The following is a 17,488-nucleotide window of genomic DNA, read 5'->3' on the forward strand; positions in this document are numbered from 1 at the left end:
ACCGTGTGATGCATCCAGTTTACTGAAACGCACCTCAACTGACGTTTTGGTCGTTATTTCTTCACGTTTTGGTAATGGATAATGTTGTCGCTTGATGTTGGCATTCAGGCCTTTAAGACCCATGCATATTCTTAAATCGTTATTGCGTTTCTTAACACATACCCTTGAATTTACCCAATCTGTCGGTTCTTCGATTTTCTTAATGACCCCCAGATTCGTCATTCTACCAAGTTCAACTTTCAACCGATCCCTTAACGGTGTTGGTGCTCTCCAAGGAGCATATATTAAATCAAGGGGCTGGTTTAGCACAAGGCTAAAGACCTGACTTTTAAAACAGACCAAGGCAGGCCAGCAGCGTGGGTTCAATTCCCGTAGCAGCCTCCCTGAACAGGCGCTGGAATGTGGCGACTAGGGGCTTTTTGCAGTAACTTGATTTGAAGTCTACTTGTGACAATAAGTGATTTTCATTTTTTATTTTTATTTTCATTACGAGTTACGCATTATCTTTTAGCTGAATTTGGTAAGTAAATGGCAAGACATGAAACATTGGAAAATTCTCTGGAATTGCTTGTGCTATTGAATCCATCAATCCACTGTACGCATTTAAAGCATAGTCAGCACTATATCCTCTCTTGACTAACTGAAATGTTTCACAAGCTTCCACACCTAGTAACGATTCACGATCTGTGGCTACAATTGAAAATTTCATTTTCTGGATTCTATCGTTGCCCGGAAGGGCAGCACGGTAGCATTGTGGATAGCTCAATTGCTTCACAGCTCCAGGGTCCCAGGTTCGATTCCGACTTGGGTCACTGTCTGTGCGGAGTCTGCACATCCTCCCCATGTTTGCGTGGGTTTCCTCCGGGTGCTCCGGTTTCCTCCCACAGTCCAAAGATGTGCAGGTTAGGTGGATTGGCCATGATAAATTGCCCTTGGTGTCCAAAATTGCCCTTAGTGTTGGGTGGGGTTACTGGGTTATGGGGATAGGGTGGAGGTGTTGATCTTGGGTAGGGTGCTCTTTCCAAGAGCCGGTGCAGACTCGATGGGCCGAATGGCCTCCTTCTGCACTGTAAATTCGATGATTCTATGATCTATGACTTGAACTTCAAGCTCACACACGCCTAAAGAATTAATTCTTTGACCTTTGTAATCTTTGAAAAATACTGGCATTTTCAAAATGTTGTGTTTGATTCTGAACGCTTCAGTGTCCGTGAGACTGATGAGATTCACTCTCACTCCTGTGTCGAGTTTGACATTTAGAAACGTTTGATTTATGAGTAAAGAAACTGTTTGATTATCTTTATTTACAGTACATACTTCATTGTTACTGCATCTTATGTTCATCGAAGACATTTCATTTTGCTTGGCTACGTTGGCCTGGTCTTCATCAGTAACAGTAAGAAGTTTTACAACACCAGGTTAAAGTCCAACAGGTTTGTTTCAAATCACTAGCTTTCGGAGTACTGCTCCTTCCTCAGATTCACCTGAGGAAGGAGCAGTGCTCCGAAAGCTAGTGATTCAAAACAAACCTGTTGGACTTTAACCTGGAGTTGTAAGACTTCTGACTGTGCTCACCCCAGTCCAACGCCGGCATTTCCACTTCATTAGTAACAACATAGTTATTGATATAGTTGCACTGGAGGCAGTTCAGAGGAGGTTCACGAGATTTATTCCAGAGATGTAGGATTTGTCTCATGGTGAGAGATTGAGCAATTTAGGCCTATACTATCTAGAATTTAGAAGCATGAGAGAAGACCTAATTGAGGTATATAAAAGGTACTGACAGCATAGATGTAGAGCAGATTTTTCCTCTTTTGTAGCAATTTAGAATGAGAGGTAATAATTTTAGGATAAGGGACAGCAGATTTAAAGCAGAGATGAGGAGAAATTACTTTTCTCAAAGGGTCATAAATCTGTGGAATTCACTACGACAGAGTGCTGTGGATGCCAGACTTTTGAGTAAATTCAAGGAGGAGATAGGCAAATTTTAAATTAGTAATGTGTTATGGAGAATGGGCAAGGAAGTGGAATTGAGGCGAAGATGAGATCAGTCATGCATATTGAATGTTGGTGCAGGCTCGAGGCGCTGAATTGCCTACTCCTGCTCTTAGTTTTTATGTTCTTAAATAAATGACTAATTCTGTGATGGTACGTGTAATGACTATAAACTACAGGTACAGGAATATCTTAATAAACTCTCTATGAGCTTGGAGAAAAGAGCAATTATTTCAAAACCACTCACAAGACATTTTAGAATATAACATAAGTACTAGGAGCAGGAGTAGGCCATCTAGCCCCTCGAGCCTGCTCCGCCATTCAATAAGATCATGGCTGATCTTTTGTGGACTCAGCTTCACTTTCCCGCCCGAACACCACAACCCTTTATTCTTTTATTCTTCAAAAAACTATCTATTTTTATCTTGAAAACATTCAATGAAGGAGCCTCAACTGCTTCACTAGGCAGGGAATTCCATTGGTTCACAACCCTTTGGGTGAAGAAGTTCCTCCTAAGCTTAGTCCTAAATCTGCTTCCCCTTATTTTGAGGCTATGCCCCCTGGTTCTGCTTTCACCCACCAATGGAAACAACCTGCCCACATCTATCCTATCTATTCCCTTCATAATTTTATATGCTTCTATAAGATCTCCCGCATCCTTCTAAATTCCAATGAGTACAGTCCCAGTCTACTTTTTAAAAAAATATATATTTTATTCAAATTTTTTCCGGTCAAACAAAACAATACAAAGGTTTACCTTTTTACAACAATAAAACAATATATATAACAGTGACCGTTTTAACAAATAAATAAATAATATATAAACTAAATGGCAACTGCCATAACAAAAATAATAACTCTCCAGAGATAAAATCAAACAATCCAATATACATAACCAAGTACAAATATGTATACAAAAACACCCTGAGGACCTGCCCGAGCCCCCCCCCCCACACTCCCCCCTGGGTTGCTGCTGTTGCCTTCCCATTTCCTTTATCGTTCTGCGAGGTAGTCAATGAACGGTTGCCACCGCCTGGTGAACCCTTGAACCGAACCCCTCAGTGCGAACTTTATCCTTTCCAGTTTTATAAACACTGCCATGTCATTTATCCAGGTCTCCACGCCCGGGGATTTGGCTTCCTTCCACATAAGCAATATCCTTCGCCGGGCTACTAGGGACGCAAAGGCCAAGACATCAGCCTCTTTCTCCTCCTGCACTCCCGGCTCTTCTGCAACCCCAAATATAGCCAACCCCCAGCCTGGCTCGACCCGGACCCCCACCACCTTCGAAAGCACCTTTGCCACCCCCACCCAGAACACCTGCGGTGCCGGGCATGACCAAAACATGTGGGTGTGGTTTGCTGGGCTTCTCGAGCATCTCCCACACCTATCCTCTACCCCGAAAAATTTACTGAGCCTTGCTCCGGTCATATGCGCCCTGTGCAAAACCTTGAACTGTATCAGGCTTAGCCTGGCGCACGAGGACGATGAGTTTACCTTCCGTAGGGCATCAGCCCACCGCCCCTCAATCTCTTCCCCCAGCTCTTCTTCCCATTTCCCCTTCAGCTCATCTGCCATGATCTCCCCCTCGTCCCTCATTTCCCTGTATATATCCGACACGCTACCATCCCCCACCCATGTTCCTGAGATCACTCTTTCTTGAATCTCCTGCGTCGGGAGCTGCGGGAATTCCCTCACCTGTTGCCTCGCAAATGCCCTCAGTTGCATGTACCGAAATGCATTCCCTTGGGGCAACCCATATTTTTCCGTCAGCGCTCCCAGACTCGCAAACGTCCCGTCTACGAACAGATCTCTCAGTTGCACAACCCCAGCTCTCTGCCATGCTCCAAATCCCCCATCTATTCTCCCCGGGACAAACCTATGATTATTTCTTATCGGGGACCGCACCGAGGCTCCCGTCCTTCCCCTATGTCGTCTCCACTGCCCCCAAATTTTTAGCGTTGCCACCACCACTGGACTTGTGGTGTATTTCTTCGGGGAGAACGGCAACGGTGCCGTCACCAGTGCTTGTAAGCTGGTTCCTTTGCAGGACGCCATCTCCAATCTCTTCCACGCCGCTCCCTCCCCTTCTCCCATCCACTTACACACCATTGAGATATTGGCGGCCCAGTAGTATTCACTTAGGCTCGGTAGTGCCAGCCCCCCCTATCCCTGCTACGCTGCAAGAACCCCCTCCTCATTCTCGGAGTCTTCCCGGCCCACACAAAACTCATGACACTTTTCTCAATTTTCTTGAAAAGAGCCTTTGTGACCATCACCGGAAGGCACTGAAATACAAAAAGGAATCTCGGGAGGACTACCATTTTGACCGCCTGCACCCTACCCACCAGTGACAGGGGCACCATGTCCCATCTCTTAAAATCCTCCTCCATCTGTTCCACCAATCTTGTTAAATTAAGCCTATGTAAGGTTCCCCAACTCCTGGCTATCTGAATCCCTAAGTACCTGAAATCTCTTATTACATTCCTCAGCGGTAAATCATCTATTCCCCTGCTCTGCTCCCCCGGATGCACCACAAACAACTCACTCTTCCCCATATTCAATTTGTACCCCGAAAACTCCCCAAACTCCCTGAGTGTCTGCATTATCTCAGGCATCCCCTCCACTGGGTCTGCAACATACAGCAATAAATCATCTGCATACAAAGATACCCGGTGTTCTTCTCCTCCCCTGAGTACTCCCCTCCACTTCCTGGAGCCCCTCAGTGCTATGGCCAGGGGCTCAATCGCCAATGCAAACAGTAACGGAGACAGGGGACACCCCTGCCTCGTCCCTCTATGAAGACGGAAGTAGTCGGACCTCTGCCTGTTCGTGATCACACTTGCCACCGGGGCCCTGTACAGCAGCTGTACCCATCCAATAAACCCTTCTCCAAAACCAAATCTCCTCAACACCTCCCACAGATAATCCCACTCCACTCTGTCGAATGCTTTCTCGGCGTCCATCGCCACCACTATCTCCGCCTCCCCCTCTGGTGGGGGCATCATTACCCCTAGCAACCTCCGTATGTTCGTGTTCAGCTGTCTCCCCTTAACGAACCCAGTTTGATCCTCGTGGACCACCCCCGGGACACAGTCCATCCTCGTCGCCATCACCTTGGCCAGGAGCTTAGCATCTACATTTAAAAGGGAAATGGGCCTGTAGGACCCACACTGCAGCAGGTCTTTATCCTTCTTCAAAAGGAGCGATATCGTCGCCTCCGACATAGTCGGGGGCAACTGCCCCCTTTCCCTGGCCTCATTAAAGGTTCTCGTCAAAAGCGGGGCCAGTAGGTCCATATATTTCCTATAAAATTCCACCAGGAATCCATCCGGTCCCGGGGCCTTCCTCGCTTGCATGCTCCCAATCCCTTTTACCACCTCCTCCATCTCAATCTGTGCTCCCAGTCCCACCCTCTCCTGCTCCTCCACCTTCGGGAATTCCAGCTGATCCAGGAAACACCTCATTCCCTCCTTCCCTTCCGGGGGCTGAGCCTTATATAACCTCCCATAGAATGCCTTGAACAGCCCGTTCACTCTCTCCGCTCCCCGTTCCATCTCTCCCTCCTCATCTCTCACCCCACCTATCTCCCTCGCTGCTCCCCTCTTCCTCAATTGGTGGGCCAGTAGCCGACTCGCCTTTTTTCCATACTTATATTGTACACCCTGTGCCCTCCTCCACTGTGCCTCTGCCTTACCCGTGGTCAGCAGGTCAAACTCCACATGTAACCTTTGTCTTTCCCTGTACAGTCCCTCCTCCGGTGCCTCTGCATATTGCCTGTCCACCCTCAAACGTTCTTTCAACAATCGCTCCCTTTCTTTACCCTCTTGCTTCCCTTTATGTGCCCTTATGGATATCAGTTCCCCTCTGACCACCGCCTTCAGCGCCTCCCAGACCACTCCCACCTGAACCTCCCCATTGTCATTAAGCTCCAAGTACCTTTCAATACACCCCCTCACCCTTAAACATACCCCCTCATCCGCCAATAAGCCCATATCCATTCTCCAGAGTGGGTGCTGTTCTTTTTCCTCTCCTACCTTCAGGTTTACCCAATGTGGAGCGTGGTCCGAAATGGCTATGGCCGTATATTCCGTCCCTGTCACCTTCGGAATCAGTGCCCTTCCCAAGACAAAAAGGTCTATCCGTGAGTATACTTTGTGAACATGGGAGAAAAATGAAAACTTCTTACTCTAGGCCTACTAAATCTCCAGGGGTCTACCCCTCCCATCTGCTCCATGAAGTCCTTGAGCACCCTGGCCGCTGCCGGCCTCCTCCCGGTCCTGGACCTCGACCGGTCCAGCCCTGGATCAAGCACCGTATTGAAGTCTCCCCCCATTACCAACTTTCCCGCCTCCAGGTCCAGGATACGTCCCAACATACGCCTCATAAAATTTGCATCATCCCAGTTTGGGGCGTATACGTTCACCAGAACCACCGCCTCCCCTTACAATCTGCCACTCACCATCACATATCTACCCCCACTGTCCGCCACTATGGTCTTTGCCTCAAACAGTACCTGTTTCCCCACTAAGATAGCCACCCCCCTATTCTTCGCATCTAAACCCGAATGAAACACCTGTCCCACCCATCCTTTACGTAGTCTGACCTGGTCTATCAGTTTCAGATGCGTCTCTTGCAACATAACCACATCTGCCTTTAATTTCTTTAGGTGTGCGAGTACCCGTGCCCTTTTAATCGGCCCATTCAGCCCTCTCACGTTCCACGTGATCAGCCGCGTTGGGGGGCTCTTTACCCCCCCCGCCTTGTCGATTAGCCATCCCCTTTTTTAACCCAGCTCCTCACCCGGTTCCCACGTACCCGTATATCCCCCCGACGGTGCCCTCCCGCCTCGACCACCCCATCCCATAACAGCTCCCCCTTCTCCTTAGCAGCAGCAACCCAGTTAACCCCCCCTCCGCTAGATCCCCCTCTAGTGTAAGTTGCACCCCCCATGTTGCTCCCAGAAGTCAGCAAACTCTGGCTGACCTCGGCTTCCCCCCTTATCTCGGCTCCCACTGTGCGAGGCCCCCTCCTTCCTGCGTCCCTGTTCCCGCCATAATTACCATAGCGCGGGAACAAAGCCCGCGTTTCCCACTCGGCCCCGCCCCTAATGGTCGATGCCCACAGTTCCTCATGCTCCCCCCTCCCCCCCAACATGGGGAAGAGAGAAAAGTTACAGGATTACAAAATTTACAAATTAAAAAATCATCCCCCCCCCCCCCTGTAATCACACCACCACTTGTCCCAAAAGCTCTTTCTCTCGCCAGACTATTCCAGCTCTCGTCCACAATGAATGTCCACGACTCTTCTGCCGTCTCAAAGTAGTGGTGCTTCCCTTGGTGTGTGACCCACAATCTCGCCGGTTGCAACATTCCAAGCTGGACCTTCTTTTTGTGAAGCACCGCCTTAGCCCGATTGAAACTTGCCCTCCTTCTCGCCACCTCCGCACTCCAATCTTGGTATACGCGGATCACCGCGTTCTCCCACCAACAGCTCCGAATTTTCTTCGCCCATCTGAGAACCGTCTCTCTGTCATTGTAGCGGAGAAACCTCACCACTATAGCTCGAGGTATTTCTCCAGCCTTTGGTCTTCGCGCCAGAACTCGATAAGCTCCCTCCACCTCCAAAGGGCCCGTCGGGGCCTCCGATCCCATTAGCGAGTGAAGCATCGTGCTCACATATGTCCCGACGTCCACCCCTTCTGCGCCTTCGGGAAGACCCAGGACTCTTAAATTCTTTCTCCTTGAGTTATTCTCCAGCGCTTCCAACCTCTCCACACACCTTTTATGCTGTGCCTCGTGCGTTTCTGCCTTCACCACCAGGCCCTGTATTTCATCTTCGTTTTCAGCAGTCTTTGCCTTCACGACCTGAAGCTCCAGCTCTTGGGTCCTCTGCTCCTCTTTTAGTCCTTCAAGCGCCTGCAATATCGGGGCCAACAGCTCCTTCTTCAACTCCTTCTTCAGCTCTTCCACACAGCGCCACAGGAACTCTTGCTGCTCCAGGCCCCATAGCAAACGGCCACCTTCCGACGCCATCTTGCTTTGAGCTTCCCTTCCTTGCCGCTGCTCCAGAGGATCCTCCGCAATCCGGTCGCTATCCTCTCCCTTTTCCATGAGTGTCCGGGGGGATTCCCTTCTGGTTTACCACACAGTGTTTTTGCCGTTTAAATTGCCGTTGGGGCTCCTATTAAGAGCCCAAAGGTCCGTTCCAACGGGAGCTGCCGAAACGTGCGACTCAGCTGGTCATTGCCGCACCCGGAAGTCAGTCCCAGTCTACTTAGCCTCTCTTCGTAATCCAACCCCCTCAACTCTGGGATTAACCTCGTGAATCTCCTCTGCACACCCTCCAGTGCCAGTACGTCCTTTCTCAGGTAAGGAGACCAAAACTGAACACAATACTCCAGGTGTGGCCTCACTAACACCTTATACAATTGCAGCATAACCTCCCTAGTCTTAAACTCCATCCCTCTAGCAATGAAGGACAAAACTCCATTTGCCTTCTTAATCACCTGTTGCACCTGTAAATCAACATTTTGTGACTCATGCACAAGGATACCAAGGTCCCTCTACACAGCAGCAAGTTTCAATATGTTATAATTTAAATTATAATCCCTTTTGCTATTTTTCCTACCAAAATACATAACCTCACATTTGTCAACATTGTATTGCATCTGCCAGACCCTAGCCCATTCACTTAAACTATCCAAATGCCTCTGCAGATGTCGGGTATCCTCTGCACTTTTTGCTTCACCACTCATCTTAGTGTCGTCTGCAAACTTGGACACATTGCACTTGGTCCCCAACTCCAAATCATCTATGTAAATTGTGAACAATTGTGGGACCAACACTGATCCCAGAGGGACACCACAAGCTACTGATTGCCAACCAGAGAAACACACATTAATCCCCACTCTTTGCTTTCTATTAATTAACCAATCTTGAAAATGAATATCGCTTATTGTCACAAGTAGGCTTCAAATGAAGTTACTGTGAAAAGCCTCTAGTCGCCACATTCCGGCGCCTGTTCGGGGAGGCTGGTATGGGAATTGAACCGTGCTGCTGACCTGCCTTGGTCTGCTTTCAAAGCCAGCGATTTAGCCCTGTGCTAAACCAGCCCCTATCTTATATCAATACTGCTACAATCTTATATCAATACCGCTACTTTACCCTTAATGCCATGCTTCTTTATCTTATGCAGCAATCTTTTGTGAGGCACCTTGTCAAAAGCTTTCTGGAAATCCAGAGACACCACATCCATTGGCTCCCCGTTATCTACCACTCTGGTAATGTCCTCAAACAATTCCACTAAATTAGTTAGGCACGACCTGCCCCTTATGAACCCATGCTGCGTCTGCCCAATGGGACAATTTCCATCCAGGTGCCTCGCTATTTCTTCCTTGATGATAGATTCCAGCATCTTCCCTACTACCGAAGTTAAGCTAACAGGCCTATAATTACTCACTTTCTGCCTACCTCCTTTTTTAAACAGTGGTGTCACGTTTGCCAATTTTCAATTCGCCGGGACCACCCCAGAGTCCGGTGAATTTTGGTAAATTATCACTAGTGCATTTGTAATTTCCCTAGACATCTCTTTTAGTACTCTGGGATGCATTCCAACAGGGCCAGGTGACTCATCTACCTTAGCCCCATTAGCTTGTCCATCACTACCTCCTTAGTGAGAACAATTGTCTCAAAGTCCTCACCTGTCACAGCCTCATTTCCATCAGTCAAATTACTATAATTACTGTTACTGTTTTTGTTTAAATATGGTTATTCTTTCACCAAAGATTTGAACAGAATCAAAACTTTTCACTCTTGCAAAAGGGACATTCTTCAAATGTTCAAGTGCAAAAACATGTCGAGGAATTTTAAAAAATGTTGTCAAGAATTTGGCTTTGGGACTTGGTTATAGTCATAGAACATGAAGGTCTAAGGCCACATCTGGTTATTCAGTTTTAATACTTATGTGCCTTCAGACAGGTGGCCACAGTCTACACTGTGGTCTTTGACTGTATTAAACATATACCAAAGCCATGTGGCTCAGATACAAAGGGTTGGATGTTGCGTGCCCCCATCAGACATGTTTCCAGAGCCAGGAGGTGGGGGGAGGGGTGGGGGGGTTGGTGTGGAAGGGTAACATAAAATAGGGCAGGTATCTTTGGGGACTCTTATTTTACCTTCTAATAAGAATCAGTAGTCCGGTTGGTGGGAGGTGTCAAAAATAACACTTGATTGTTAGTTTCTCCTAATTTCCTGCTTAAGTACCTTCCTACTTTCTTTATACTCCTCAAAGGGTTCGACTGTCTCCACACTTCTAGACCGTACAAAGCCTCCTTTTTCTTTTTGATGAGGTTCAAAATATCCCTCATTATCTAAACTTCCCATACTTATCCTTTGTTCTCTCAGGAGCGTGACTATCCTGAATCCTAATCAACTGTCGCTTGAAAGGCTCCTACATGTCTGATGTTGATTTACCTTCCAACATCCACACCCAATCCAAATTCTTCAATTCCTGTCTAATTTGCCTTTCCTTAGTTCAGCACCTTAACCCGAGGGTTACCCTCATCCCTATCCAAAAGTACTCTATAACTTACGGAATCGTGGTCACTACTCCCAAAATGTTCCCCTACTGAAACCTCAACCACCTATCCAGGCTCATTCCCCAATACCAGGTCCAGTACTGCCCCATCCCTAGTTGGACTATCCACATATTGCATCAAGAAGCCTTACTGGATACACCTTACAAACTCTACCCCATTGAAGCCGAGAGCAGTGAGTCCTAGTCAATATAGGTGAAGTTAAAATCCCCGACCACAACAACCCTGTTACTTTTGCACTTATCCAAAATGTCTCTACCTAGCTACTCCCCTATCTCTCGCTGGGGGGCCTGTAATAAACCTCAAACATTGTGATTGCCCCCTTCCTGTTCCTGAGCTCGACCCAGATTGCCATTGTAGGAGCCCTCCAAAGTGTCCTCCCGTATTGCAGCTATACTTTTTTCCTCAACCAGTAATGTTACTCCCCCACTGCTTTTACATCCCCCTCTATCTCTCCTGAAGATTCTATATCGTCCAACATTCAGCTGCCAATCCTGCCCTTCCTTTAACCATGTTTCTGAGATAGCCACAACATCATAGTGCCAAGTGCTATTCAGTGCTCTAAGTTCATCTGCCTTACCTGTTATACTTCTGGCGTTGAAACATATACATGTCAGACCACTGCGTTTGAGCAGACAGGGTGATGTTGTTGTTCTCTTATTTTTGTTCTCTATTTCCCCTTCAGTTACTACACCTTCTAAGCTAATGCTCTGGTTCCTATCCCCCCACTATAAGAGTTTAAATCCTCCCGAGTGACTCTAGCAAACCTCCCAGCCAGGATATTGGTGCCCTCCAGTTTAGATGCAACCCGTCCTTCTTGTACAGGTCCCATCTGCCCCGGAAGAGATCCCAATGGTCCAGAAATCTGAAACCCTCCCTCCTACACCTCCAGTTCAGACCTGTGTTTAGCTGCATTATCCTCCTATTTCTCGCCTTAATGGCAGGGAGCACAGGGAGTAATCCTGAGACTACAACCCTCGAGGTCCTGCTTTTTAGCTTACTGCCTAGCCTGAACTCCTTCTGCAGGACCTCATCGCTCTTCCTACCTATGTCATTAGTACCTATGTGTACAACAACCTCTGGCTGTCACCCTTCCCCTTCAGGATGTCCTGTGTTCAGAGACATCCTTTACTCTGGTACCCATGAGGCAACATACCATCATGGAGTCTCTTTCATGTCCACGTATCAATCATACAGTTGGTATAATTTATGTCAGAAAATAGCTGGGGTGAGCAGGTTATAAGATTAGGCAATGATGGTCCAATATTGAACAAGTGTTGGGACTGTGTCAAAGATTTGAAGGCAGGTAGATTGGTTGAAAGAAAAACCAGTTACCAAGTTTAAATCTATTCTTCTTGTTTGATCATTCTTCCACATTCAGTAAAACAGTTTGTGTCAAGAGTTTCATTCAGATAATAACTTACGTTCACAAAACACTTTAAAATTATTTTTGATTTAATGTTCCTGGTAGCCATGGTTATCTGAGTTTTGGATTCCAGATAACATGCCAGGTATGGACTTCATACCTGTTTTCATAAATCCACATTCTGGGAAAAAGATGATGTGCTACATGATCGTATGGAAAAAATGTCAGATAGTCTCAAGTCCACTGTACACATTTTACAATATTCTTAAATGATAAATGAACAAGCAAACACCAGTCCCATATCCTGTTATGTTCTTGTACAGAGACAATTACTGAGTTTGAGTACGAAAGAATATCTAATTCATTTTTATTAATTAATTTTATTATAGTATAATAAACTGTGGGTGGGAAACGAATGATATAAAACTGGAACTAATACAAACCCAACTGACCACAATGGTTTCTCCTCAAGACCCGCTTCTCTTCCCCCCCCTCCCCCCCCTCCCCCCCCCCCCCCCCCAAGGCTACAGTGTTGCGTGTAACTACTTGCCTGATACCTACTGGTCGGAGGCTGTACATATTTACACATACACTTGTTAATGCAGATCATAACACCCCTTTCCTTGAGATTTCAACGAAAACATATGTAGAATACATTATTTCAGTAAATATTACGAATGATGTGCATAACAATGTATTTTACATCATGTACAGTTATATTGACCATTCACAGATCCAACCGTTCCGGTTTCTTTCTGTTCCTCGTTGATCGTCTCAACTTTGGTAAATCTGGTGGATCTGTGTGATAATTCTGAACTCTACTATGATTGTATCATTGTTCTGAACATCATTCTGTACATTGACATTTAACTCGTTCACTGCTTGTGTCAATTCCAATGAATGTAAACTTTCATATACATCCTCGCCACGCTGTTCAGCAACAGGCTCTTTCACTTTTAGGAGTGCTCGTCTAGTCCTCCTTAAAATCTGTCCTTGCTCAGTTATCACGGTTTAGGACCTTGGACCTGTTTTCTGTTATACTTTAGCACATTTTGACCAGCCTCAGGATCCCCCACTCCCACCATGTCATTTGGTTTCAAAAGTTTCAGATTCCTAATACACTTATCATAATATTCCTTTTGTTTCTTCTTCTGAGATTCCATTTGATCTCTTATCTTTTCATTCAGCCTTTGCTTGGTATAGCATGGCAGAGTTAGCTGCTGGCAATAAATCACAACTTAATAGAGACATTCGATAACTTAGCAGTGCTAAATATGGATCATCTTTACTGTCTATAGCCTTCTTCAGTAATTGCTTGACTATCTGAACCCTTTTTCCTGCTTTGCCATTTGATTGCGGATATAATGGACTTGATGTTACATGCTTAAAATCATATTGCCGTGCAAATTCCTGCCATTCTTTACTGTTAATGCATGGTCCATTATCACCCATTGCTAACTCAGGTATTCCATGTCGTGCAAATGTTGCTTTCATATGCATGATTGCACGATTTGCTGAGCTATATAATTGTGCTATCTTGGGATGATTTGAATAATAATCTACACTATCAAATATTCTTTGCTATCATTTCCATTTCATTTTTTCATTTTCATTTAATTTCATTTCATTTCATTTTCATCAAGGTAGAATAAGTCTACCTCAACCTTTTGCCAAGGAACTTTGCTTGTTGATATTGATATCAGTGACAAGTGGTGTACTTTTCCACCATGTTCTATATGACTTTGTTTATTCCCGGCCAATATACAGTATCTTGCTCTCTTCGCTTACATTTCTTGATTCCAAGGTGACCCTTATGAACCTTTTGTGTTCAATCCTTGCGCAGACTGTGGAAGTACGATTCTCTCTTGCCTCAGTACACTTAGCTACACTAGCTCTGATCCTATGTGATGATATTTAGAACATGAACCTTTCAGCCATCCATTGTTGAGATTGTGTATCACCATGCGGGACAATGCATCTGCAATGATGAGCTCTTTGCCAGGCGTGTACACATGATTGAAATCGTACCTCCGAAGTTTGAGCAGAATTCTCTGTAATCGGGGCGTCATGTCGTTCAGGTTCTTTTGGATGATGTGGACCAGGGATCTGTGATCTGTTTCAACTGTGAATGTTGGCAGTCCGTAGACATAGTCATGGAAATTGAGGATGCCGGTGAGATGACCTAAACACTCCTTTTCAATCTGCGCTTCAATCTGGTCTCTGTCGGTGTCATTGCCTGTGATGTGCATGCTATTGGGACCCATGATGATGTGTCGTCTTTCTGTAGCAGTACTGCTCTAATGCCATCCTGACTTGCATCGGTCGAGATCTTAGTTTCACGATCTGGGTCAAAGAATGAGAGGACGGGTGCAGTGGTGAGTTTGGCCTTCAGCTCCAACCACTCTGTCTGGTGCTCCGTCGTCCACTCAAAGGCGGCTGATTTCTTTATTAAGTTTCTTAGGGACGTGTGTGTAGCCAAATTCGGGAAGAATTTGCCTCGGACGTTTACCACTCCAAGGAAGTGCAGTACTGCTTTCTTGTCCTCGGGGACTTTCATTGCCTCAAGTTTGCTTGCATACTTGTCACTGACCCCCTCCAGCACTGAGGCACTGTGGCTGCAGTATCTACCATCTACAAGATGCAGCACAGCGCTTTCTTGCTCCTGAACCTATATCACCAAAGGGAACAAGAACACCATGTTGCAGGCACCACTTGACTTGGACCAGGATTCCCATCACTCCCCTTTTGGTTGGAGTCTACAGGAACAAGCGATTGGTCTCACAAGTGCCTCTGTTGGCAACTCAGGAGAAATAGTCGTTGTGTGTGTGATTCACAGTACTCCAGTTTGTCATGGATTGTAACCAAACCACATTATCTGAGCTCTGTTGATCCTTATTATTTAGAAACACGGCTTCATTTTTGGTTGCAATGTTGATAGCTTGGATACTATTCTCCTAAGAAAGCAATTGGGGAGAGAGAGCAAACCATGTTGTGGGTGGGCAAAGCGAGAAACTAGTGATGCCAGGGGGAATGAGGAGCAAGAGATGGACAGAGATAGGATCATAAACGACAATCATAGAATAGAATCACAGAATCCCTACAGTGCAGAAGGAGGCCATTTGGACCATCGAGTCTGCACCAACCCTCTGAATGTGCACCCTGCTCGGGTCAAGCCCCATCCTATCCCTATAACCCAGTAACCTTATCTAACCTTTTAGAACAAAGAATACAGTACCGGAACAGGCCCTTCGGCCCTCCAAGCCTGAACTGGTCATGATACCAACCTTTACTGAAACCCTCAGCACTTCCTTGTGCCGTATCCCTCTATACCCATCCTATCCATGTGTTTGCCAAGATGCATTTTGAATGCCATTAATGTATCTGCTTCCACAACCTCCCCGGGCAACACGTTTCAGGCACTCTTCACCCTCTGTGTAAAAAAAACCTCCCTTGCACATCTCCTCTAAACTTTGCCCCATGGAACTTAAATCCATGGTGACTGACCCCTCCACCCTGGGAAAGAGTGCCTGCCCATTCACTCTATTCATGTCTCTCATGATCTTATAGACTTATACCAGGTCACCCCTCAACCTCCGTCGTTCTAATGAAAACAGTCCAAGTCTACTCAGCTAACACCCTCCAGGCCAGGCAAAACTGGTAAAACTCCTCTACACACTCTCCAAAGTCTCCACATCCTTCTGGTAGTGTGGCAACCGGGATTGTGCCAGACTAGTGGGCCTTACCAAGGTTCTATACAACTTTGGACACTAAGGGGAAATTTAGCATGGTCTATCCATCGAACCTGCACATCTTTGGACTGTGGGAGGAAACCAGACTACCGAGAGGTAACCCTCGCAGACACAGGAAGAACGTGCAAACTCCACACAGGCAGTCACCCAAAATCAGAATTGAACCTGGTCGCTGGCTCTGTGAAGCAGCAGTGCTAACCAATGTGCCACCGTGACGCCCGAAGGAAAACAAATCCCAACCTATCAATTATTTGTTTTAAATCAAAATTCTCCATTTCTGATAACATCCTTGAGACATTCTATCCTTCACTCTAATCACTCAACTACTGTTTTTCTGAGTCCTCCAAGTCACACATGGCAAACAATTTCTGCAAATTGTGTAGTGTGCAATGCATACCCTTATGTCGATTGTATTTTCAGTTTGTCAGGACTTGTTCCATTTGTATGTAAAGTGCTTGTATGAATAGCTTGGCAAGGAACCTTTTTCACCTGATCCCTCTTCAATTAGAGTTACATTTTATCCTCTGGCCAGCCTGTCAAACTGGTCTGAAGTGCTCTTGTAAAATGTGTGCGAGTTTTGTTTTGATATGACTGCATAGTTTTAGGCCTGTTTATGGCACAGCCATGCAGTTTGACTGGCATGCAACTCCGGAATGTGGTTAGGTAGCTGTGTTCCTGTGGAATGCAGAAGATCCAGTAAATTTCCAAAATAATCTTTGTTCATGTTGTAGTTTGCCAGTTTGTGAATTTGAAATCATCCCGGTATCAGCAGCAAGGGGAAATAGAAATGTTCACAATTAAAATATGTTACACTTGATACATGAGAAGTCCCTGTCACGTTAATCTTCACAATGGGCCTACCTCCATCCCCACCCATTGTTGCTCTCCGCTCACTCCCACACCTGTTTCCTCCCCACCGCCACTCCTCCCCCACCTACACTCCTCCCCCCCCCCCCCCCCCCCTCCCCAGGGCACAGTGTTTCAAGATCAAACGTCCCCAATGCAGACCTCACAGATGGTGTGAACGGGCTGTCAGCAGAAAGGCAGGAATCAGACTTTGGCATAAACTGAGGAGTGAGTTATCATAACTATCCTGCCTTGTATATTGACCAACTGGCAGTGCCGACACAGGCCCATCAACCTGGGGTGATGTTGCACAAAGCCTTGGAGGTGTGGAAGGGCGGAGAATGGGGTGTGGAGGAAGGATGTGAAGGAGGGGAATGCGGATAAGGTGGGGATTGGGGGACAAGGAGGGATTGGAGGAGGAAGGTGGTGCTCACACATGAGTTGAACATTCAGACAGTGGAATGCCTTCCTGTTAATGAAGGGTGCTCCCTGATGCCCCAGAGGGACACAAGGCGACATGTGTGCCATCATTACTCCCTAAGCTGGGCGCCTCGGCGATAGCGCAGATTCTTGCTGCCCGGGCATCTTGGTGGGCTTGATCCAGCATAAAGTTGATAAAATTTGATGCCGGGCATAAAGAGCATCCGTGACCTCACCGTTGCACTTAAGGGCTGTAGCTTGTGATATGCCGCAGAAGTCCCCACTCAAGCTCTGGAATGATTCGGTTGCATAGAAGATGAGACTTGCGGTGACCTTCACGGCCACCAAGAGCAGGTGTTCTCCTCCTCCATGAGGTGCGAAGTCAGTGAGGACGTGACACAGATGCCTCGTTGTTTCTTTGTTGAGACGGCGTCTCCTGCGGCACATGCTGTCAGTCATCTCCTCGAAAGACCAATGACGCCTGTACACTTTGTACCATCGCTGCCGTCCCCTTCT

The 17,488-nt window shown here is 46.6% G+C and overlaps 1 protein-coding gene across 1 annotated transcript in view; it reads left to right on the forward strand.

Moving 5' to 3' along the window:
* The window catches only part of LOC140410702 (adhesion G-protein coupled receptor F1-like), a 540,253-nt gene that overhangs the window by 283,892 nt on the left and 238,873 nt on the right, over positions 1-17,488 (forward strand). The window lies entirely within an intron of this gene.

Source organism: Scyliorhinus torazame, chromosome 4 (assembly GCF_047496885.1).
Source record: "Scyliorhinus torazame isolate Kashiwa2021f chromosome 4, sScyTor2.1, whole genome shotgun sequence".
Lineage (NCBI taxonomy): Eukaryota > Metazoa > Chordata > Chondrichthyes > Carcharhiniformes > Scyliorhinidae > Scyliorhinus > Scyliorhinus torazame.